Source organism: Canis aureus, chromosome 9 (assembly GCF_053574225.1).
Source record: "Canis aureus isolate CA01 chromosome 9, VMU_Caureus_v.1.0, whole genome shotgun sequence".
Classification (NCBI taxonomy): domain Eukaryota; kingdom Metazoa; phylum Chordata; class Mammalia; order Carnivora; family Canidae; genus Canis; species Canis aureus.
This window is the reverse complement of record NC_135619.1, coordinates 26,354,746-26,379,257: the sequence shown is the minus strand read 5'-3', so window position 1 is coordinate 26,379,257 and position 24,512 is coordinate 26,354,746. Positions and strand designations below refer to the sequence as shown.

At 36.0% G+C, this 24,512-nt stretch overlaps 1 long non-coding RNA gene and 1 other non-coding gene across 2 annotated transcripts in view; one reads left to right on the top strand and one right to left on the bottom strand.

Moving 5' to 3' along the window:
• The window catches only part of LOC144320524 (uncharacterized), a 46,152-nt gene extending 23,922 nt beyond the window's left edge, over window positions 1–22,230 (bottom strand). Inside the window, exon 1 of the long non-coding RNA XR_013386153.1 lies at window positions 21,935–22,230. This is a non-coding gene — a long non-coding RNA (uncharacterized LOC144320524). The remainder of the gene's footprint in view (window positions 1–21,934) is intronic.
• Window positions 22,231–22,539: 309 nt separating this feature from the next.
• LOC144321379 (U6 spliceosomal RNA) lies at window positions 22,540–22,646 on the top strand. The gene has a single exon (XR_013387045.1). It is a non-coding gene; the product is annotated as a U6 spliceosomal RNA (small nuclear RNA).
• The last annotated feature ends 1,866 nt before the right edge of the window (window positions 22,647–24,512 follow it).

Here is a 24,512-nt window from a genome sequence, read left to right as displayed (position 1 = left end):
CACTCTAAGTTAAAATGTACCTATCTATTTATTTTTATCAATGTGATATTTAGGCTAATTTGTATAATTAACACAACATCCAAAAGGACTGAGGTTTTTTATCTGAAAGTGACAAACGTCCTGTAATAGGATGAAGCAATAACACTCTGCTGTTAAACTAGATTTTTTGACCCAACCCACACTTTCCAGAAGAAGATATATGGTACAAATAAGTCAGAAGTCCAGACTGAAAAGAAATAACAGTACAGAATGTAATGTAGCAGCAGGACATGGAGTAGTGGGACTAAAAATAGGGATTCTCTTTCCAGACAGTACTTCACAGATGCTGTTATGCTCTCCTTTACTCTACATGAATTTTGGTAACATTCTCCTAACATGTCCAGAATTTGCACAGTCCCTTTGGGAGTTTTCAGGGTAGTAATCATGCAAACTTGCCAGGTTTTTTTTTTGAAGTATAGTTGACATATAATGTTATATTAGTTTCATGTGTACAACCCAGTGATGAGACTGCCAATTGTCACCATACAACCCTATTACAATTCAATGACTATATTCCTTATGTTATACTTTTATCTCCATGACTTATTCATTCCATAACTGGAAAGCCTATAGCTCCCATTTCCCTTCACCCATTTTGTCCATCTACCACACCCCCACCAACCCCCCAGTAACCATCACTTTGTTCTCTATATTTATGGGTCTGTTTCTGCTTTTTGTTTGTTTATTCATTTGTTCTTCTTTTTAGATTCCACATATAAGTGAAATTGTATGGTATTTGTCTTTGTCTTATTTCACTTAGTATAATAGCCTCTAAGTCATCCATGTTGTTGCAAATGGAAAATTGCCAATTTTTTAAAAAAAGAGTGAGAAGGGGGTCTTGGGGACAACTGAAAGCATTCTACAGACATTTGCTGGGAATTTCAGTGATAAGTGATCATTGCAGTCGGGTCATAAACTGTTTAGCACCATAATTCAAAAAAAAGACTGAGCTAATGAATCAGCTTTGTAAATTAGTCCTTTCACCCAAGTAAGTGATAACTAGATTCAGTAAAAAGTATTTTCTCTTCCTTAGAGCCCTTTCTACTCTGTTGGTCTGCACAAAATACCTTCTTTACTGGAAACTAAGTACATTTTAAAGGGTCAACTGAGGTTAAAAGCACTCAAAATGATCAACAACTGAACATTTTTCCAGAGACTAAAAAACAAACAAACAAACAAACAAACAAGCACAAAAAACAACACTTCTAAAAGGTAAACTTCTTTAAGTTCTTCAAGTTTGGAACAGAAATAGATTCTCAACTAGGCTTCAAGAAAGAAATTCATCCCTAGATGTACCTAGATTTTAGCCTAGTGAGACCAGTCTAGGACTTTCACAGAAGTGTAAAATAATAAATTTGGGTTGTTTTAAGCCTCTAAATTTGAAATAATATTATTATGGCAGCAATAGGAAAAAAAATACAGAGCCTGAGGCTGCCATCTCAGAGGCTGCATCCCTAGACACATCTGGTGTTGTTTGTGTTGACTTCAAACATTTTTTTAATAACAACCAAAATAAGCACATTCTGTATTTTGGCAAACATCTCAGTGAACAACAAATTCAAATAATGACTAAAGACTTTTCCTCAAAATAAGATAGCTTTACTTTTATCTGCTCATCCTACTTGCTTTAGAGGAAGATTTATTCAGACTGAAAAAATAACTATGTTATAAAATAAATAAGTCAAATAGATGATAGGCAAAGCACAGGGAATATAATCAATGATATTATAATAACATTGAATGATGACAGATGGTGGCTACACTTATCATGGTGAGCACTGCATAGAATTATTGAATCAATATGTTGTATACCTGAAACTAATATGAAATTGTATGTCAATTATATTTCAATAATAAATTTTTAAAAGAGAAAAAGAATTAAGTTGTTTAAGCTTGTTCAGAGATTTAGTAGAATACAAAATATATTGATCCATCTTCCTTCTATAAATTGCATGATATTTGTTTTTAGAGTGGGTAATACATATTACAAATTTGTACAAAGAAATATAACTATAATTTGCTTATAAAAGAAAATGTTTCATTGTGCTAGTAATATCATGTTCCTAAACAATAGTCTAATATTTTGGTTCATGAGAATAATAGACTATAAAAATTTTACCTTCTACTAATAACTGTCACCATAAGAAAAACTTGAGCCATATACTAAAAAGTTCAATACGAAAGTGTCATGTGTTATACAATTTTCTACTCAAATAAACTTACAGAACATTTCTGTTGAAGAAGAAGTAACATGGACAACAGCAATGGCCGAATACTGGCTATCGTCATTAAGTGAAAATATTTCTTTAAAATACCCACTCGGGCGGAGGAGCAAGATGGCGGAAGAGCAGGGTCCCCAAATCACCTGTCTCCACCAAACTACCTAGAAAACCTTCAAATTATCCTGAAAATCTATGAATTCGGCCTGAGATTTAAAGAGAGACCAGCTGGAATGCTACAGTGAGAAGAGTTCGCGCATCTATCAAGGTAGGAAGACGGGGAAAAAGAAATAAAGGAACAAAGGCCTCCAAGGGGGAGGGGCCCCGCGAGGAGCCGGGCTGAGGCCGGGGCGAGTGTCCCCAGGACAGGAGAGCCCCGTCCCGGAGGAGCAGGAGCTGCACCGACCTTCCCGGGCGGAAAGGGGCTCGTGGGGAGGTGGAGCAGGACCCAGGAGGGCGGGGGTGACCTCGGGCTCCGGGGGACAGTAACAGAGCAACTGCGCGCCCAGGAGAGTGCGCCGAGCTCCCTAAGGGCTGCAGCGCGCACGGCGGGACCCGGAGCAGCTCGGGGGGCTCGGGGGCGGCTCCGCGGAGGGGGCTGCGCGGCCCGGGAGCGCGAATCCAACAGCGCAGGCTCCGGAGCACAGGGCGCCGGGACACAGCCCGGGATCCCGCCTCCCCCGGGACAGGCAGAGGCCGGGAGGGCCCAGGACAGCGAGGACGCTCCTGCCCCAGCTGAGCAGATCAGCGGCCCCGCCCCGGAGCCTCCAGGCCCTGCAGACGGAGTTCCTGCCGGAGCTGAATCCAGGTTTCCAGAGCTGCCCCGCCACTGGGGCTGTTCCTCCTGCGGCCTCACGGGGTAAACAACCCCCACCGAGCCCTGCACCAGGCAGGGGCAGAGCAGCTCCCCCAACTGCTAACAACTGAAAATCAGCACAACAGGCCCCTCCCCCAGAAGACCAGCTAGTCTGACTGACAACTTCCAGGAGAAGCCAAGGGACTTAAAGAACACAGAATCAGAAGATACTCCCCGGTGGTTCTTTTTTTGTTTGTTTTTGTTTTTGTTTTTGTTTTTGTTTTGTTTTGCTTTTTGATTTGTTTCCTTCCCCCACCCCCTTTTTTTCTCCTTTCTTTTTCCTTCTCTTTTTCTTCTTTTTTTTTTTTCGTTTTTTTTCTTTTTCTTCCCTTTTTTTTTCTCTTTCTCTTTTCTTTCCTTCTTTCTCTCCTCTCTTTTTCTCTTTTTCCCAATACAACTTGCTTTTGGCCACTCTGCACTGAGCAAAATGACTAGAAGGAAAACCTCACCTCAAAAGAAAGAATCAGAAACAGTCCTCTCTCCCACAGAGTTACAAAATCTGGATTCCAATTCAATGTCAGAAAGCCAATTCAGAAGCACTATTATACAGCTACTGGTGGCTCTAGAAAAAAGTATAAAGGACTCAAGAGACTTCATGACTGCAGAATTTAGAGCTAATCAGGCAGAAATTAAAAATCAATTGAATGAGATGCAATCCAAACCAGAAGTCCTAACGACGAGGGTGAACGAGGTGGAAGAACGAGTGAGTGACCTAGAAGACAAGTTGATAGCAAAGAGGGAAACTGAGGAAAAAAGAGACAAACAATTAAAAGACCATGAAGATAGATTAAGGGAAATAAACGACAGCCTGAGGAAGAAAAACCTACGTTTAATTGGGGTTCCCGAGGGCGCCGAAAGGGACAGAGGGCCAGAATATGTATTTGAACAAATTCTAGCTGAAAACTTTCCTAATCTGGGAAGGGAAACAGGCATTCAGATCCAGGAAATAGAGAGATTCCCCCCCTAAAATCAATAAAAACCGTTCAACACCTCGACATTTAATTGTGAAGCTTGCAAATTCCAAAGATAAAGAGAATATCCTTAGAGCAGCAAGAGACAAGAAATCCCTGACTTTTATGGAGAGGAGTATTAGGGTAACAGCAGACCTCTCCACAGAGACCTGGCAGGCCAGAAAGGGCTGGCAGGATATATTCAGGGTCCTAAATGAGAAGAACATGCAACCAAGAATCCTTTATCCAGCAAGGCTCTCATTCAAAATGGAAGGAGAGATAAAGAGCTTCCAAGACAGGCAGCAACTAAAAGAATATGTGACCTCCAAACCAGCTCTGCAAGAAATTTTAAGGGGGCCTCTTAAAATTCCCCTTTAAGAAGAAGTTCAGTGGAACAGTCCACAAAAACAAAGACTGAATAGATATCATGATGACACTAAACTCATATCTCTCAATAGTAACTCTGAATGTGAACGGGCTTAATGACCCCATCAAAAGGCGCAGGGTTTCAGACTGGATAAAAAAGCAGGACCCATCTATTTGCTGTCTACAAGAGACTCATTTTAGACAGAAGGACACCTACAGCCTGAAAATAAAAGGTTGGAGAACCATTTACCATTCGAATGGTCCTCAAAAGAAAGCAGGGGTAGCCATCCTTATATCAGATAAACTAAAATTTACCCCAAAGACTGTAGTGAGAGATGAAGAGGGACACTATATCATACTTAAAGGATCTATTCAACAAGAGGACTTAACAATCCTCAATATATATGCCCCGAATGTGGGAGCTGCCAAATATATAAATCAATTATTAACCAAAGTGAAGAAATACTTAGATAATAATACACTTATACTTGGTGACTTCAATCTAGCTCTTTCTATACTCGATAGGTCTTCTAAGCACAACATCTCCAAAGAAACGAGAGCTTTAAATGATACACTGGACCAAATGGATTTCACAGATATCTACAGAACTTTACATCCAAACTCAACTGAATACACATTCTTCTCAAGCGCACATGGAACTTTCTCCAGAATAGACCACATATTGGGTCACAAATCGGGTCTGAACCGATACCAAAAGATTGGGATTGTCCCCTGCATATTCTCGGACCATAATGCCTTGAAATTAGAACTAAATCACAACAAGAAGTTTGGAAGGACCTCAAACACATGGAGGTTAAGGACCATCCTGCTAAAAGATAAAAGGGTCAACCAGGAAATTAAGGAAGAATTAAAAAGATTCATGGAAACTAATGAGAATGAAGATACAACCGTTCAAAATCTTTGGGATGCAGCAAAAGCAGTCCTAAGGGGGAAATACATCGCAATACAAGCATCCATTCAAAAACTGGAAAGAACTCAAATACAAAAGCTAACCTTACACATAAAGGAGCTACAGAAAAAACAGCAAATAGATCCTACACCCAAGAGAAGAAGGGAGTTAATAAAGATTCGAGCAGAACTCAACGAAATCGAGACCAGAAGAACTGTGGAACAGATCAACAGAACCAGGAGTTGGTTCTTTGAAAGAATTAATAAGATAGATAAACCATTAGCCAGCCTTATTAAAAAGAAGAGAGAGAAGACTCAAATTAATAAAATCATGAATGAGAAAGGAGAGATCACTACCAACACCAAGGAAATACAAACGATTTTAAAAACATGAACAGCTATACGCCAATAAATTAGGCAATCTAGAAGAAATGGACGCATTCCTGGAAAGCCACAAACTACCAAAACTGGAACAGGAAGAAATAGAAAACCTGAACAGGCCAATAACCAGGGAGGAAATTGAAGCAGTCATCAAAAACCTCCCAAGACACAAGAGTCCAGGGCCAGATGGCTTCCCAGGGGAATTTTATCAAACGTTTAAAGAAGAAATCATACCTATTCTCCTAAAGCTGTTTGGAAAGATAGAAAGAGATGGAGTACTTCCAAATTCGTTCTATGAAGCCAGCATCACCTTAATTCCAAAGCCAGACAAAGACCCTGCCAAAAAGGAGAATTACAGACCAATATCCCTGATGAACATGGATGCAAAAATTCTCAACAAGATACTGGCCAATAGGATCCAACAGTACATTAAGAAAATTATTCACCATGACCAAGTAGGATTTATCCCTGGGACACAAGGCTGGTTCAACACCCGTAAAACAATCAATGTGATTCATCATATCAGCAAGAGAAAAACCAAGAACCATATGATCCTCTCATTGGATGCAGAGAAAGCATTTGACAAAATACAGCATCCATTCCTGATCAAAACTCTTCAGAGTGTAGGGATAGAGGGAACATTCCTCAACATCTTAAAAGCCATCTATGAAAAGCCCACAGCAAATATCATTCTCAATGGGGAAGCACTGGGAGCCTTTCCCCTAAGATCAGGAACAAGACAGGGATGTCCACTCTCACCACTGCTATTCAACATAGTACTGGAAGTCCTAGCCTCAGCAATCAGACAACAAAAAGACATTAAAGGCATTCAAATTGGCAAAGAAGAAGTCAAACTCTCCCTCTTCGCCGATGACATGATACTCTACATAGAAAACCCAAAAGTCTCCACCCCAAGATTGCTAGAACTCATACAGCAATTCGGTAGCGTGGCAGGATACAAAATCAATGCCCAGAAGTCAGTGGCATTTCTATACACTAACAATGAGACTGAAGAAAGAGAAATTAAGGAGTCAATCCCATTTACAATTGCACCCAAAAGCATAAGATACCTAGGAATAAACCTCACCAAAGATGTAAAGGATCTATACCCTCAAAACTATAGAACACTTCTGAAAGAAATTGAGGAAGACACAAAGAGATGGAAAAATATTCCATGCTCATGGATTGGCAGAATTAATATTGTGAAAATGTCAATGTTACCCAGGGCAATATACACGTTTAATGCAATCCCTATCAAAATACCATGGACTTTCTTCAGAGAGTTACAACAAATTATTTTAAGATTTGTGTGGAATCAGAAAAGACCCCGAATAGCCAGGGGAATTTTAAAAAAGAAAACCATATCTGGGGGCATCACAATGCCAGATTTCAGGTTGTACTACAAAGCTGTGGTCATCAAGACAGTGTGGTACTGGCACAAAAACAGACACATAGATCAGTGGAACAGAATAGAGAATCCAGAAGTGGACCCTGAACTCTATGGGCAACTAATATTCGATAAAGGAGGAAAGACTACCCATTGGAAGAAAGACAGTCTCTTCAATAAATGGTGCTGGGAAAATTGGACATCCACATGCAGAAGAATGAAACTAGACCACTCTCTTTCACCATACACAAAGATAAACTCAAAATGGATGAAAGATCTAAATGTGAGACAAGATTCCATCAAAATCCTAGAGAAGAACACAGGCAACACCCTTTTTGAACTCGGCCATAGTAACTTCTTGCAAGATACATCCACGAAGGCAAAAGAAACAAAAGCAAAAATGAACTATTGGGACTTCATCAAGATAAGAAGCTTTTGCACAGCAAAGGATACAGTCAACAAAACTCAAAGACAACCTACAGAATGGGAGAAGATATTTGCAAATGACATATCAGATAAAGGGCTAGTTTCCAAGATCTATAAAGAACTTATTAAACTCAACACCAAAGAAACAAACAATCCAATCATGAAATGGGCAAAAGACATGAACAGAAATCTCACAGAGGAAGACATAGACATGGCCAACATGCATATGAGAAAATGCTCTGCATCACTTGCCATCAGGGAAATACAAATCAAAACCACAATGAGATACCACCTCACACCAGTGAGAATGGGGAAAATTAACAAGGCAGGAAACCACAAATGTTGGAGAGGATGCGGAGAAAAGGGAACCCTCTTACACTGTTGGTGGGAATGTGAACTGGTGCAGCCACTGTGGAAAACTGTGTGGAGGTTCCTCAAACAGTTAAAAATATACCTGCCCTACGACCCAGCAATTGCACTGTTGGGGATTTACCCCAAAGATACAAATGCAATGAAACGCCGGGACACCTGCACCCCGATGTTTCTAGCAGCAATGGCCATGATAGCCAAACTGTGGAAGGAGCCTCGGTGTCCAACGAAAGATGAATGGATAAAGAAGATGTGGTTTATGTATACAATGGAATATTACTCAGCTATTAGAAATGACAAATGCCCACCATTTGCTTCAACGTGGATGGAACTGGAGGGTATTATGCTGAGTGAAGTAAGTCAGTCAGAGAAGGACAAACATTATATGTTCTCATTCATTTGGGGAATATAAATAATAGTGAAAGGGAAAATAAGGGAAGGGAGAAGAAATGTGTGGGAAATATCAGAAAGGGAGACAGAACGTAAAGACTGCTAACTCTGGGAAACGAACTAGGGGTGGTAGAAGGGGAGGAGGGCGGGGGGTGGGAGTGAATGGGTGACGGGCACTGGGTGTTATTCTGTATGTTAGTAAATTGAACACCAATAAAAAATAAATAAAAATAAATAAAAAGAAAAGAAAAAAAAATAAATAAAATACCCACTCAACAAAGTCAGAGGCTAATATCAATAAACATGTCACTAGTACATGATAAAGGTTACACTTAGCCACATTTTTTTGTTTTTTTGTGTATATGTTTGCCCATATTGGTTACATCATGTAAAATAATTTGCAATTTCTTCAGTCCACAAAATATGATTATTCAGAGAAATTTGGGAGCAAACTCCTTATTCCACTCCACTTGAAGGGTCATAGAGTCACAAAGTACCAAAGAAAGTAAGGATGAAGCACAGGGGAAAATTCAAAGTTTTAGAGCCCTGCCTCTCTCTGCACAGATGCTACCCCACAGAATGCCCAATATCACCTCAGAGATGGGAGGTTTACCCTCAATAAATTAAACCAAAAGGATTTAAACTTTGGACCTCAAGAACATTTGGCTTGAAAGACGGGTTGAGGGATGCCTGGGTGGCTCACCAGTTGGGTGCCTGCCTTTGGCTCGGGTCCTGATCTTGGGATCCGGGATCGAGTACCACATCAGGCTCCCTGCAAGGAGCCTGCATCTCCCTCTGCCTGTGTCTCTGCCTCTCTCTCTCTCTGTGTCTCTCATAAATAAATAAATAAAACCTTAAAAATAAAGAAAGAAAAGAAAGAAAGAAAGAAAAAGAAAGAAAGAAAGAAAGAAAGAAAGAAAGAAAGAAGAAGAAGAAGAAGAAGAAGAAGAAGAAGGAAGGAAGGAAGGAAGGAAGGAAGGAAGGAAGGAAGGAAGGAAGGAAGGAGAAAGAAAGAAAGAAAGAAAGAAGAAAGAAAGAAAGAAAGAAAGAAAGAAAGAAAGAAAGAAAGAGAAAGAAGAAAGAAAGAAAGAAAGAAAGAAAGAAAGAAAGAAAGAAAGAAAGAAGAAAGAAAGAAAAAGAAAGAAAGAAAGAAAGAAAGAAAGAAAGAAAGAAAGAAAGAAAAAGAAAGAAAGAAAGGTTGAGACTAGAGATTGGAATCTGGGGATTAAAGAAAAATCTGCATACTGAGTGATAAGACTGACTCTATTCCTCTAGTCTAACTTTAAGAAGGCTGATACACAGAATTACACTTTTTAGGCAAAGGCCCAAATGACTTCAGGAAAGAAACATTCTCCAGATATTGATACTGGAGGTTGCCAAAATGAAAATTCCAGCTTGTCATATGTAATCATCCTATGGTTAAACTCATTTGTCAAAAGGACCTGCTTTCCCACACAGAGCTCCCAAGCAATATTTTAGTAATATTCCTAATGATGAACAAAGAATAAAGGTCACCAGACCTTTGTGAAAATCTTTCAAAATTAAAAGTAGAAACCAAAACAAATAATTTTTTGTAGCAGTTTATCTACAAAGAACCAGAAAATCCTTCAATATGCAATTCTGTATTCTTTGGATATGGTTTCAGTGAATGTGTATTTGTTTAGTTTAAAATTTTAGATGTATAAGGGCACTTGGATGGCTCAGTCAGTTAAGCATCTGCCTTTGGCTCAGGTCATGACACCAGGGTCCTGGGGTTGAGCTCCATGTTGGGCTCTTTGCTCATTTCGGAGTCTATTTCTGCCCCTCCTCCCCACTCATGCTCGCTCTCTCTCTCTGTCTGAATAAACAAAATTTTAAAAGAATGAATAAATACAATAAAATAAAATTTAAAAAATAAAATAAAATTCGTGGTGTACATAACTGCCCAAAAGAAATCTGCATTTGTTCTTTTGTCTGGATGACCACAAAGGCAGAGAGAGGCAAGTCAAGCTTGAGGAAAGAAGTTCTCTCCACATTTCTAGGGCCAGACACTGTGCACTCTCTAGCATCTCTCAGAATTTGAGATCTTACAGAAATCCACTGACTCCAAAACCACTACGGTTCAGTCCCTTGGCTATTTTATAACATACCAATTAGTACACCATATTTTCCTTCTTTGTGCAGCAGATGGTGTCAGAGACAGTTTGCAAGACTTCTGCCTTCCAGAAAGATTTGATTCAGCTTGATTAGCTTCATGAATTGGTTATCAAGGGACAAAATGAAGACAAAAAGGATATTATGACTAGACTTTCCAGTTGGTGAACATACAGTAATCAAATTATTCCAACCAGTCATATAGCATTTTCCTACATGTACATGGAATGTTCCACAATAGAATAGCCAGATTAACCATCCCTGTGGGAACAGGCAGCCTATGCTCAATTTATTATGACTCTGAGTTGATTTTTACTAACAGCATTGACATTATAAAATAAATCATAAAATATTGGAATATTATACCTAATCTGACTCAGTAAGCCTTTTAAAATACAGTTGGCCCTTGAACAACACAGGTTTAAGAAGTGTTTTATATGCAGATTTTTATGCATTACAATACTGTAAATGTATTTTCTCTTCCTTATGATTTTCTTCATAATATTTTCTTTTCTCTAGCTTACTTTATTGTAAGAATACATATAACATACAAAACTGTCAATCAACAGTTTACATTATCAGTAAGTCAACAGCAGGCTAGTAGCAGTTAAGTTTTTGAAGAGACAAAAATTATACGTGGATTTTTTACTATGGAGGGTGTCAATACCCCTAGTACCTGCATTGTTGAAGGATCATCAATAGTGATTTATAATTGGAAAGTAAAATTATATTTGTATTAGTTAAAAATAAGCATCTACATTTCCTAATTTATATATTCTGAATATTAACAATTTGACTTTTAGATTCCTATATTAGGGTAGGCTAATTGCTTTAAATCTCAAATTCAAATATGTATAACAGCTCAAGCACAAAATATTTTTTTTCTTTTTCTATGTCCAGAGTGACCAGATGGGCAGCTCTCTCCCAAGTGGTGACTTAAGGATCCAGTATCCTTCTTTCTTGTGGCTATGAAATCTGTAATGTGTGGCTTTCAGAGTCACAGGGCTTATCTGCGATGTGCTGCAGAAGAAAAGGCCTAGAGTGTCATGCTAGTTATAGTGTCTCTAAAATTGTCGAAACCAGGATATTTTATAGACTGGAAGTACCACTTGACAACAACAAGTGTAACCCATAAGTGTCCTAGACATACTGAGATGATAATAACTGTATGTGCGGGAGATTTAATGGACTATGCCTGGAGTGGTGTACATCACTCCTGTTCACATCCTAATTTATCACAAAACCACTCCCAACTGCAAGGTGGACAGAGAAATATGGACTTGACATGTCCCCAAGAAAAGAAGGATGTAGGCTTGATCAAAGCTAATCAGCCAACCTATCTTTACTCCCTGTTTCTTTTTTTCCCCTAAAAAGATTCATTCATTCCAGTGTTGAGACAAAAATCTTTGCCCTATAGAGCTTATATTCTAGTGTGGGAAGTAGCAATAAACAAATATATAAAAAGTACAGTGTCAGGTAATTATACAATCCATGAAATAAAAAATAAATCAGAAAGAGGGTAAAAAGTAAGTAGGGTACTATTTAGAGAGAAGAGTCAGAAGGAGCCTCATGGCAATAGGGAGCAGACACTTGAATGAAGCATGAGAAGGAGCTGTTTGAGTATTTGAGGGAAGAGCTTTGCAAGCAGAAGCAATGAAAATAATATATTTTTATAAAGGTGTCAAATTAATCAGTCAAAAATTATTCTCCTTTGTGTTTTAGATAAATCTAATACTGAATCATGACTATCACTACCTACTATGTCATTTTTTTAAAGAAATCCTTAAAATGGTACTTCATTTTTCAGCCTCTCTGAGAAATTATAACTGAAAATTTTCATACAATTAATGTTTTCCCTTTTAAACACAAAATTATTTTATTTTAAGTCTCTATAGTTTAATAATATAATGTAAGCTTACATTATCAGTTTTTATTCAGCTTCCAGCTTACATTATCCTACTGTAGCAATCCCAAAGGAACTAGAAGGCCTCTCACTCCCTGTATATAACACAAGGAAGAGTTCTGATTGGTTTTATTGGAGTCACATACCTGCCTTCGTGCTGGGTGCTGACATGCCCATCTTCTGAAGTGGCTGAGAACTAGTTTCCCAACAGAAGAGAAATGCTATTAACAGAAGAAGACGGAAAGTGTTTCTGGATGGACCAAAACAACAGACAGATGCCCACTCCAGCCATCATTATAAATGTTGATCACTATAGGAAAGGTATCAAGCGTTAAATACTATGTACTATGCAGCACAAGTATCAGAATCAGGTGGACTTGATTCCAAACCCTGATTCCAAAAATTACTAGCTGTGTGACTTTGGTCAGGTTGATAAACATCTTTATGCTTAGTTTCTTCACCTGTTAAATCCTCACAACAATATTACCTATCGAATAGTTCTCCATACAAATTAAACGAACATTTAGTTTGTGCTCAACAAATGATTGTATCATTTTAACTTCATATGTTTTTCAAGGAACATTCACAAAAGTCCCATGAAACAAGTATCAATAGTTCCAATTATATAGAAATTGAGGCTCAAAGAGGTTCAGTATCTTTGCCTGAAGTAACACAGCTGGTAAGTGGTAGATCTGGAATTGGGTTCAAATCCCTTCTCTGTAGGATTTCAAAGCCCATCCTCTTTCTACCATACTACATCACCTTAATTATTACAAAACTCTTTGTAATAGTCTTCAGTAGTTTAGAGAGTTATTTTTCCCTAATTTAAATGACATCTCCTTATCTTCTTTACATTGGATTTTCATGCCTGGTAACCTATCAGTTCCTGTTACTGTCCATAAGCTGTGACCATGTTTGAATAGAGAAAGAGAATTCACTGTAGACAAGTGACACCAGAAATTTTACATATAAAGATTCATTTTTTTTTTAGCTTCAGGTTTTTTTTTAAATCTTAAAACAGAGTTTAGAGACCTAAATTCAAAACCCTGTTTTAGTATCTGAGTCTTGGTTCATTTGATGTATCAACTACTTTACAGAGTTGTAGTGGTGATTAAATGATATAAGGTATATAAAAGTGTTTGGTAAGGTATAAAATGCTAAATAAATATCAGACATATTATTAATACTACAAATGAGAATAAAGCATTTTTATCAGTTCCTTAAATCTTAGTATGAACAGGTTTCAAATCCTACACTAAGAGTAGCTTCGGAAGAAGAAAGAGCTTGGGTCCTGAACATGTAAGGCAAGGAGAAGGAAAATAATCTCTGCAATAAAGAAAATACAAAGAAAAGGAACCATGAGGACACCAGAGGACAGGAAATCCTTCACAGTTCTGCCTCTGGCCCTAGCAGTGCCTATTTCCCTATATATAAAGCATAAATACACAATTATGCAGGGTTAAGAGAGTAAGGTCCTCTCCAGCACCCTCACACAACTTTAACTAAACTACAGATAATTTTTTTAAATGTGCAAGTTCAGAAACAATTTATAGTATATATTAAAACATCCATTTCAATAGGTGAACTTTGTTCATTTGCAAATGAAGAAATTAACACCAATAAATTGCCTTGGATACAATATTGTCACTTTTGTGCTATATTAATTTACTGCACTAATTAACTTACTGTCTCACACCAAATCAACATGCCCTCTCTGGGATGAACTCAGATTAACATGGACTATATATGACCTGCCTTAACTCTTTATAAATATTCCTCAACATACAGCCAGGCTTTTCCAAGAATTTGTCTATGGTGCAAAAATTTCCATTATGTGAACTATTATTCCAATATGTATGTTACCATCTAATTTTAGTGCTATCAATCCTATGTTTGGAACCTCTCTCTCTCTCTCTTTTTCTTAAAGATTTTATTATTCATGAGAGCAGAGACAGAGACAGGCACAGGCAGGCTCCATGCAGGGAGCCCGATGTAGGACTCCATCCCAGGACTCCAGGATTATGCCCTGAGCCAAAGGCAGACGCTCAACAGCTGAGCCACCCAGGTGTCCCAAGAACCTTTCTTTTTTAACTTGTATTTTTTGTTTGCAAGAAGTAAGGACATACTGAACCTACTATATATATCAAGGAGGGTATAGCAGAAAAACAGATTTCATAGAATTGAAGAATAAGATATACTGTAGCCAACCCTCATTGGAACAGAAAAAGGACTAGAGATAAAATACTTTTTTATCTCCTAGGAATCACAGGGTTTCTTTGATCTCTGCTTCTCTTTTCCATGGCTTCTCACTTTGTTCTACACCCATGTTCCATTCTTCTCTTCTTTTAGCTTACTTATCCAAGTTATAGCTCAGTATGACCACCTCGGCTGAATCTCTATGACCTTTCATCTCAAGTGCCTGTGACAAACTAACTGCAAAGTCTTAGTTCAAACTCTTTGAAAATCTGATTGGTTCAACCCATTCTAATTGATTGATCTTCCTTGGGAAAATTTGTTCCATATCCAACCAGTTATGGCCAGGAGAAAATGTGCTGCAAACATGATCTTCAACAAAGATTATAAATGGAGCCAGTTAATTCATAAGAAATTGATATGAGAAACTTCCAATTTCAAAAAGCAGGGTAAATTTAGAACTTCGTTCTTCACCTCTTATAAGCCACTTCAAAGAAATAAGGAAAATGAGAAATAGAAATGCATATCGATATTCAACAAAAATCAAAGACAGCTAAAATCACAACTCAAAAAACAGATCAGATCATTATTAACAGCATTAAGGGGCATGTAGGAATTCATAAAAATGAATACATGGTTCTGTTGATCTCAGAAAACCAAGATATTCAAGATTAAAGGCTCTTCTTTTCTGCTAAAACCTAAAATCCCTTATTTCCAACAAGGAAAGGTTGAATAGACTGGCAGTAAGAGTTTTCAAGGAAAAAATTGCGTTTTGAGAACAAAAAGACAGCTCTAGGAAAGGAAACACAAACAAGGCACATTTGCAGGAATTTATCTGTTGGTGAGCATTAAGAGAAAAAAGAAATAGTATTACTAGCCCCACAACTTTGTCTCTACTTCGGTTGGGAAAAAGTCAAGGCCAAAATAACCCACATGCAAATCTCTTGGCAACAGAGAAAATTCCTATTAGCCTACAATCCAGCTTTGGCAAAATCTCTACATAAAAATCATGTAAATAGCTAGTCCAGGAAGAACTTCAATTACTCCATGATGAGTAGTTAAAAAGGACACAGCATAGGATATTTATAAAGACAGCACAAGAGAAAAATAATGGGGGGGGGGACAAAAAAAAAGGTTACTTAAGAGAAAAATGTTTCCCTGGAGCAAAAAAAAAATTATAACCAGATGTGGTTATAATAAACACAATTACAACCATAGATATGTTTAAATAACAATAAAGGAAATATGGGCAGCCCGGGTGGCTCAGCGGTTTAGCACCGCCTTTGGCCTGGGGCCTGATCCTGGGGACCCAGGATCAAGTCCCATGTCGGGCTCCCTGCATGGAGCCTGCTTCTCCCTCTGCCTTGTCTCTGCCTCTCTCTCTCTCTCTCTCTCTCTCTCTCTCTCTCTGTGTGTGTCTCATGAATAAATGAATAAAATCTTAAAAAAAGAACAATAAAGGAAATAGAACACAAGCTTAAGAAAAATATATCAAGATGAAAAGGAAACAAAATTAAAAATATCATTTATGTCTAGGATCAAATATACAATTTAAAACTGGTAAATTAAATATGAGTTATAAATATAAACAAAATGGTGACAGAGAAAGAAAGAATGAGGATGGCAAAAAAATAGATTGATCTCATCAAAGTTATAAATCAATAGAAATTGTCTAAAAAACAGGATTGAAAGAATTATATCAAAGTGTGGCTTTAAAGAAAGTAATATAACAAAAAAAGTATCTTTTTTTTCTTTTAAAGATTTTTTTAATTTATTAATGAGAGACACATAAAGAGAGGCAGAGACACAGGCAGAGGGAGGAGAAGCAGGCTCCATGCAAGGAGCCCGATGTGGGACTCGATCCCAGGAATTCAGGATCATGCCTGAGCCAAAGGCAGACACTGAGCCTTTCACTGAGCCACCCACGCATCCCAAGTTATATCTTTCAAATTAACAAAATAAATATACCCTCAAAATAAAGAAAATGCAGATCTGATCATGAAAGAGCATCTCAAAAATTAAGGCTAAGACATGTAAATTATAAAATAAAAGACAGACATAATACTAAACATATTTTCCATAATTATAAATGCAAAAGACTAAGTTTATCTCTCAAAAGAAAAGTATTTTCAGAAAAAATCAGGAAAAACAAAAATATTTTCTATATATAAGACATATTTCAAAAACAGTAATTTGGAATGTCAGAAAATAAAAGGCTGTGCAAGGAAAAATTCAATTCACCTTTCTTGGTCCATGATAGATCAAATGGACAATCTTCATTGACAAAAATAACAATTAATTAGGTAGATTGAAATAATACATATCGTATTCTGTGTTCTGAAAAAGAGAGGTGACATTTTACAAGACCAACATTATACTGACACTAAAAATCAAATAAGGACATCACAAAAAAAGAAAACTACAAGCCAATATCCCTGATAACATAGATGCAAAAATCCTCAATAAAATATTAGCAAACTAAACTCAATGGTACATTAAAGGATCATGCATCATGATCAAGTGGGATTTATTCCAAGGATGCAAGGATATTTCAATATCCACAAATCCATTAATTGATATTCCACATTAACAAAATAGAGGATAAAAATCATATAATCATCTTGGTGCACCAAGGTGGCTCAATTGGTTGAGCATTCAGTTCTTAATTTGGCTCAGATCATGATCTCAGGGTTGTGGCATCAGATCTATGCTCACTGTGGAGTCTGTTTGTCCTTCTCCCTCCCCCCTGTCCTTCCACCTCCCCTCTTCTCCCCGCCCCCAGCTTTTGCACACTCTTTCTATCTAAAATAAATAAGTAAATAAATAAATAAATAAATAAATAAATAAATAAATAAATAAATAAAATCTTTATTAAAAGATCATATGATCATCTCAATAGATGTAGAAAAATTTGACAAAATTCAACATCGATTTATGCTTTAAAAAAAGCTGGTATAAAGAAAATATATCTCAAAATAATAAAAGCCATACCTGACAAGCTTACAGCTAGCATCATACCCAACACTGAAAAGCTGAAAGCTTTTTCTCAAAATCAGGAGACAAGGATGTCTACTCTCACCACTTTTTGTTTGTTTGTTTCAAGTTTTTATTGAAATTCTAGTTAGTGAACACATAGTGTAATATTGGTTTCAGGAGTAGAATTTAGTGATTCATTGCTTACATATAACACACAGTGCTTATCATAACAAATACCCTCAATACCCACCACCCATTTAGTTCATTCCCCATCCACCTCCCTTCACCACTTTTATTCAACATAGTTCTGAAAATTCTAGCTGGACCAATTAAACAATAAAAAGAAATAAAATATCCAAATCCGAAAGGAAGAAGTAAAATTGCCACCATAAGCAGATGACATATTATACTTAGAAAGTCCTCCTAGGGAGTCCATCAAAATGTTGTCAGGAAAGTTGCAGGACGCAAAATCAACAAATAAATAAAAATCAGTTACATTTCCATATACTACTAACAAACTATCAGAATGAGAAATATATATATATATATATATATATATATATATATATATCCATTTACAACTGCATCAAAAAGGGTAAAATACCTAGGAGTAAATTTATCAAGGATGTGAAAGACCCTATACATTAATAAAGGGCTATACATTAATTAACAATTAATGAAAAAAATTTGAGAAAGACAGAAATAATTGGAAAGATATTCCTTGCTCATGGATTAAAGAATTAATATTGCTAAAATGTTCAACTATCCAAACCAATCTATAGATTCATTCCATTAGAATGAACACTTATAACTAACTTAATATTATATGTCAATTATATATCAATAAGAATAAAATGAAATAATAATAGTCACTGTGCTAACATTAATAAAATTTTTTAAAAAATAAACAGTGACTTATATTCCAAAAACAAAAAAAATTTACTGAGGACAGTATCATCATTTTACATTTTTACAAAATTCCTTTAATATAAGCTTAGTATAAGATAACTGGAATCTCATATCTGCTTCTGTATTCAATATGCTACATGTCACATAACCTTAGGAAAATTCATGCACATACTCATAAAAGAAAAAAAGTGGAAAAGGAAAACAGTATATTAGTAGTATCATGAATATAGTTTGACCTGACAAACAACTTAAAAGGAACACCACAAGACCACACCTACAGAACCACTCTTCTTAGAATTGCTCTCTTTGCCACATCCAACCTCACCACAATCATTCCAGACAGGTAAAGACCTAGCAGAGTCATTTCTGCTGTATGACTCTTGCCATGTGTCCACAGATGACTAGTTGAATGGTAGAGAAGGAACTCAAGAAGACTCAAACCTACTTCTCCCTAATTAAGTTATAATTAAGATAGAAGGATAATTAGTCCTTTGTCCAGCTGGATGTGTAATATTTAAACATGAAACCGTGTGGCATAAATTTTCAGCACATCATGTAGATTGTTTAGGGGGAAAAAAAGCCACTCTGGAGAGAGAAAACAATAAGGCAAAGGACTGAATGAATAGGAGTCAGAATCAGATAATTTGGTAATGCTAATAATTTGGCATCACCTGCTCCACATCGCTTATGGCCTTTCTGCTTTTTGCTATAATCAACACCTTGACATCCAATTATAGTGCTTCATTTTATATTGGTCTCCTCATGTTGATTTCTGACACTAAGAAGAGTCCTACTTAATACACAATGGTTTGCTTTATAGTTATAATTCCTTTGAAACAAACAATATAACTCTAAAAGGGCATTTTGAAGTCCTGTGAAATAGCTCTGAAATAAGTTGCAATTAAAATATTTATACACACACACACACACACATATATATACATACACACACACACACAGTATTTCCTTAGATGTACTGTTTGATTTCCTCCTAAAATTCTCACAGGCAAAAAGCTAAACACAAATATGCAGCATTCATTGCTTTGGAAATACCTAAATTATGTCATTCCTGATGGTCATCTTACATTTTTTTTAAAGATTTTATTTATTTATTCCTGAGAGACACAGAGAGAAGCAGAGACATAGAGAGAGAAGCACGTTCCCCAGTGGAAGCCCGATGTGGGACCCAATCCCCAGATGGGGATCATGCCCTGAGCCAAAGGCAGACAGATGCTCAACCACTGAGTCACCCAGGCATCCCTCATCTTACATGTCTTAAAAAGAAAATTTAAAAAATCAACAAATTATTTTCTAAAATGCAAACGTTCACCTGATATATGAGAAAAGGTAATTTAAGATTAAAACTCAATATAGGATTAAAACTCAGAAACAGTTACAGTAGGGATTAGATATAGCCATGTTAATATGAACTTAGCTCTGATCTGAGGAAAAAAGACATGAATTAAATGGCATTTCTTCTAGAAATGGGATGTATATATTTATTTTTATGGTTAACAAGGATCTTTCAAAATGTCTTCTAAAAGTAATATTTGTTGATGTGGTTTATGTATACAATGGAATATTACTCAGCCATTAGAAATGACAAATACCCACCATTTGCTTCAACGTGGATGGAACTGGAGGGTATTATGCTGAGTGAAATAAGTCAATCGGAGAAGGACAAACATTATATGTTCTCATTCATTTGGGGAATATAAATAATAGTGAAAGGGAATAGAAGGGAAGGGAGAAGAAATAGGTAGGAAATATCAGAAAGGGAGACAGAACATAAAGACTCCTAACTCTGGGAAACGAACTAGGGGTGGTGGAAAGGGAGGAGGGCAGGGGGTGGGGGTGAATGGGTGACGGGCACTGAGGGGGGCACTTGATGGTATGAGCACTGGCTGTTATTCTGTATGTTGGCAAATTGAACACCAATAAAAAATAAATTTATTATAAAAAAATGGTTTTGTCTAAGGAAAGGTCTAAAAAAATAAAAAATAAAAGTAATATTTGTTGAACATAACTTCACTTGCCTTGAATTGTGTGAGTTCTTCACAAACATTATCATTTAATTCCTACAACAATCCAACAATGAAAATAATGATCTTCATTTTACAGATATGGAAAATAAAGTTCAACAATATTGCTTGAGATTGCATGGTTTACAATTCACAGAGATGGAATTTGAACCCATATATTTAACTTCAAATTCCATACTTTCTCCTGTAAACCATGTTGAACTCATGATTTGTATAACTGAAATATTAAACTCAGTTGGAGAAAATCAATCAAATAAAAAACAAAGCACACAAAATCTCAAGTAAATAACAATCTACATACCCATCTTTTCAACAATTCTGTTACCTTGCACAGAGGCTGAATAATGCCAAGCATTCATTAAATATATATATTTTTTAATTTACAAGTACAGGAAGTGAATTTGATGTATTGCTGAGAAATCATAAATGTGATCAGGTAGAAAGGAATACTGAAATTTTCAGATAACTTTTTCTATTGGGCAAACTTTTGCTTCCCTCATCAAGTAATATAAATGATCATAATAAAATTCCTTCACTCTTCATTAGCATTTATATCTAAATGTATTCCCTGATCACAGCTCTTGAAAAAAATATGAAATACTGTTCAGATTCTATTAAAATTTGTTGAAAATATTTTATACCAAATGATATACTAGAAAGTTTACATATATCATTTTATTTGATCCTAATTACAAAAGAGAAAAGTGTACAGATAATAGGTAAATCTCTTTGGATTACTATGTCAGTAACTGTAAACTCAAAATTAGAGCGTAGGTCTTCTAAATTCTGTGTGATTTTCATCACAGCCATGGCTTCCAAAGTGGGGGTCTATGCACCCAAGATGTATACAAGATCATCTACTAGCATGAAAAGAAATTATTAAAAGTTCTATTTATATGTACAATAAATAGAAATTTATCACATAAATTCAATGCTGTATACTGTATATATAGCATTAATTCTTACTTTTGCTTTATGACTTAAAATTATATGAGTATAGTAGAACAAGTATATAACTTCTACATAAATATATATTCATTGAAAAAATATAAGCAAAAATATATTGTCAATGGCGGTCATAGTAAAAAACTACATTATACCATATGGCCTTTCTATGACAGGTCATTCTGTTCAAAGCACAAAATATACATACTCATCCAAACCCAGAATTAAAGGAAGAAATTTTATAAGATCCTTGTCTACAGCCAGCAGATGCTAAAACTTGACATAGACTGACCTTGTTCTGCCCCTCATAGCTATAAACTAGAAATCCTCCGCCTGGAAATTCTAACTCTAGACCTTTCTTCTGGGAGATTTCAATCATAAGCACCTGTAGTCCAGGGCTGCCATACCTTCATCAACTTAGGTTTCTAGCTTCTCCATTAATAGGTCAAATTGGTTCAAAAAGGGTTGGCTGGGACTCCAATAAACACAATGTATGATATCAGGAATAAAGGAAAGTTTAAAGAAATAGAAGAGCACTTACCTCAGATATTTTAGAAGTCTTTCCAAGTCTTCCCTATCAAACTAATTTGAAACAAATTCCAAAATTAAATTAAAAAGTATTGAGAATCAGTAGATTTTCAAAACCTTTAAAAAATATTCCAGCATAAACATAGCAGCTGATTAAAGTCGGTTCATTAAGCCCTACTTGTTAAAAACAAAAATGGCTAGTTACAAAGCAGAACCCAAGTAAATGGCAAGAAATCAATTTAAAGGAAGTAAAACAGGCAGCAGAATATTATCAGAAAAAACTAAAAGAAATACGAAGGAAAAAATAAAATGTTTCACATCAGTTCAAACTGAATAGCCTATTCATAATAGCAAACTCTTCCAAGGCTAAGAAGGGAAAGCCCTGTTCAGTTTATTTTTTTAACTTACTTTTTACTTTTTCCTTGTTCAGTTTAAACGATCCTAAAATATATAAGACTACAATTAATGCTGATAGCGTAAACTGGTAAAACATTGGAAAAGTTAAGAATAAAGCCCAGCAGGCCAATTTGGGGCTCCAACAATGCCAAACCTCCAAAAATCTAATTATTATTTTATTATATCTGCTGCTATCACAAGGCAATAAAAATAAAGCCTGTAGTGCTTGCTTTGTCAGCATATATACTAAAACTGAAACAATACAAAAAAGATTATTGTAACCCCTGTGCAAGGATAACATACAAATTCTTAAAATGTTTCATATTTTTCTAATTTTTAAAAAAAGGAATTTAAGAAGGATGAATCAGGAGCTAATGGGATTAGTTACATATAGGGGCTAAGTGGGAACAGAGTGGAGGGATTGTGGAAAGGGTGATGACTCTTTTCTGAATATATATTTATATGTAGTTTTGACATTGACTGAATCATGTTTTTATGTACTCAAAAAATAAAATTTAAAACACTAGGAAAATAAAACTTCAAATAACAGAGACATAATATAACTATATCCCAAATTAAAAAAAAATAACTACACTGAAGAGAAAAAATAGAACTAACCTGAGTAACTTTGGAACAGTACTTTGACTCTATACCCTGAGTCTGAAGCCAAAAAAAACAAAAAACAAAAACCTATAAACAAATACTAAAACTCTAGTTAGAGGGTCTGTTTTTGATGGTAGTATGAGTTTACAATTCTTTTTTTTAAGATGTTTTATTTATTTATTCATGAGAGAGAAAGAGGCAGAGGGAGAAGCAGGCTCCACACAGGGAGTCCGATGCAGGACTCAATCCTGTGTCTCCAGGATCACACCCCAGGCCGAAGGCGGCACTAAACCGCTGAGCCACCCTGGGCTGCCTGAGTTTACAATTCCTAAACTACCTTTTGTGCATTGTAGAACTAAGCAAATGATTAAATATTTAGAGGATTAAATAAACTAAATCTCTTACTGTTGGAGAAGGGAGTTACAAATATGGAAAGAAGGCTAGAATGAATTCCATGGTGTTGAATTGCAATGAAAGTAATTAGTATAAACTCATGCTTTGAATGGATGAATGGATGATAGATGATAGATAGATGATATAGATAGATAGATAGATAGATAGATAGATAGATAGATAGATGATAGATAGATAATAGAAATAGTAAGTGGATGTAGTTCTATTTAAATTTTTTAGTATTGCCTGTTCAGAGCCAGAAGGAAAGACACCATCTGCAAGGAATATATCCTAAATCCTGATCTTGGTTTTTAATATACCATCCCTCATTAAATCTTGATCTTGGTTTCTAAATACCATCTCCCATTAAAAGAAACTGGACTCACTGGAAATATAGTTGACTCTTAGTGTTGAGGCAAGGAAAGTAAAAAGTGAGCCTGGGACATCTCGTAGTTCCAGAAAGTAAAACTGTGCTTAAAAAATGATGGAGGTAAGCCAAAAAGACATAGGTTTCAGTTTGAGGGTTTCTACTCACTAAATATGAAATAAACTGAGTGTTCAAATAACAGTAGTAACAGAATATTCAGAGGATAAGAAGAAATCTATGAGTCTATACTTCCATAAAAAACAAATGAATAGGTAAAGTAATGGGAGAAGGAAAATTTTTCCTTATATTAAATGGAGAAGAAATAATGGTTATAAAATTAACATTTGGCAATTGTAGTTTATCTAAATATAGTCAATTGTCCTTCAGAAAGCCTGATGAGGATAAACATCAAATTAGTGGCACCCAGACAGGTAGGATAACAAGAGCTACTTGTTTAGCAGAGAAATCAGCAAGCACATTGCCTTTGGCTTCTATGTTGATTTCAGAAATATGATCTTATGCTTCCACAACTGATAATTCCTCAGAATTTAATAACTTCTAATATGACATTTATCACTTCATTATTTTCCTATCAGATTATCTGAATGTGTCAAATCCCCTTTGCTTCCATAGCACCTCAAAATCATAAATCATGTGTCTACCATATGGTAAGTATTTACCATTTTCCTTTTTGCCAGTATTCAGGCTCAACTCAAAATTATTAGTTTTGCCAGTTGGGAAAATAGAGCATTAGGCAATAAAGTTGATATAATGGCTGTATATTCCAGGATGAGTATTTGTCCTGTATAGGAAATATCTGCCATTTTCAAGA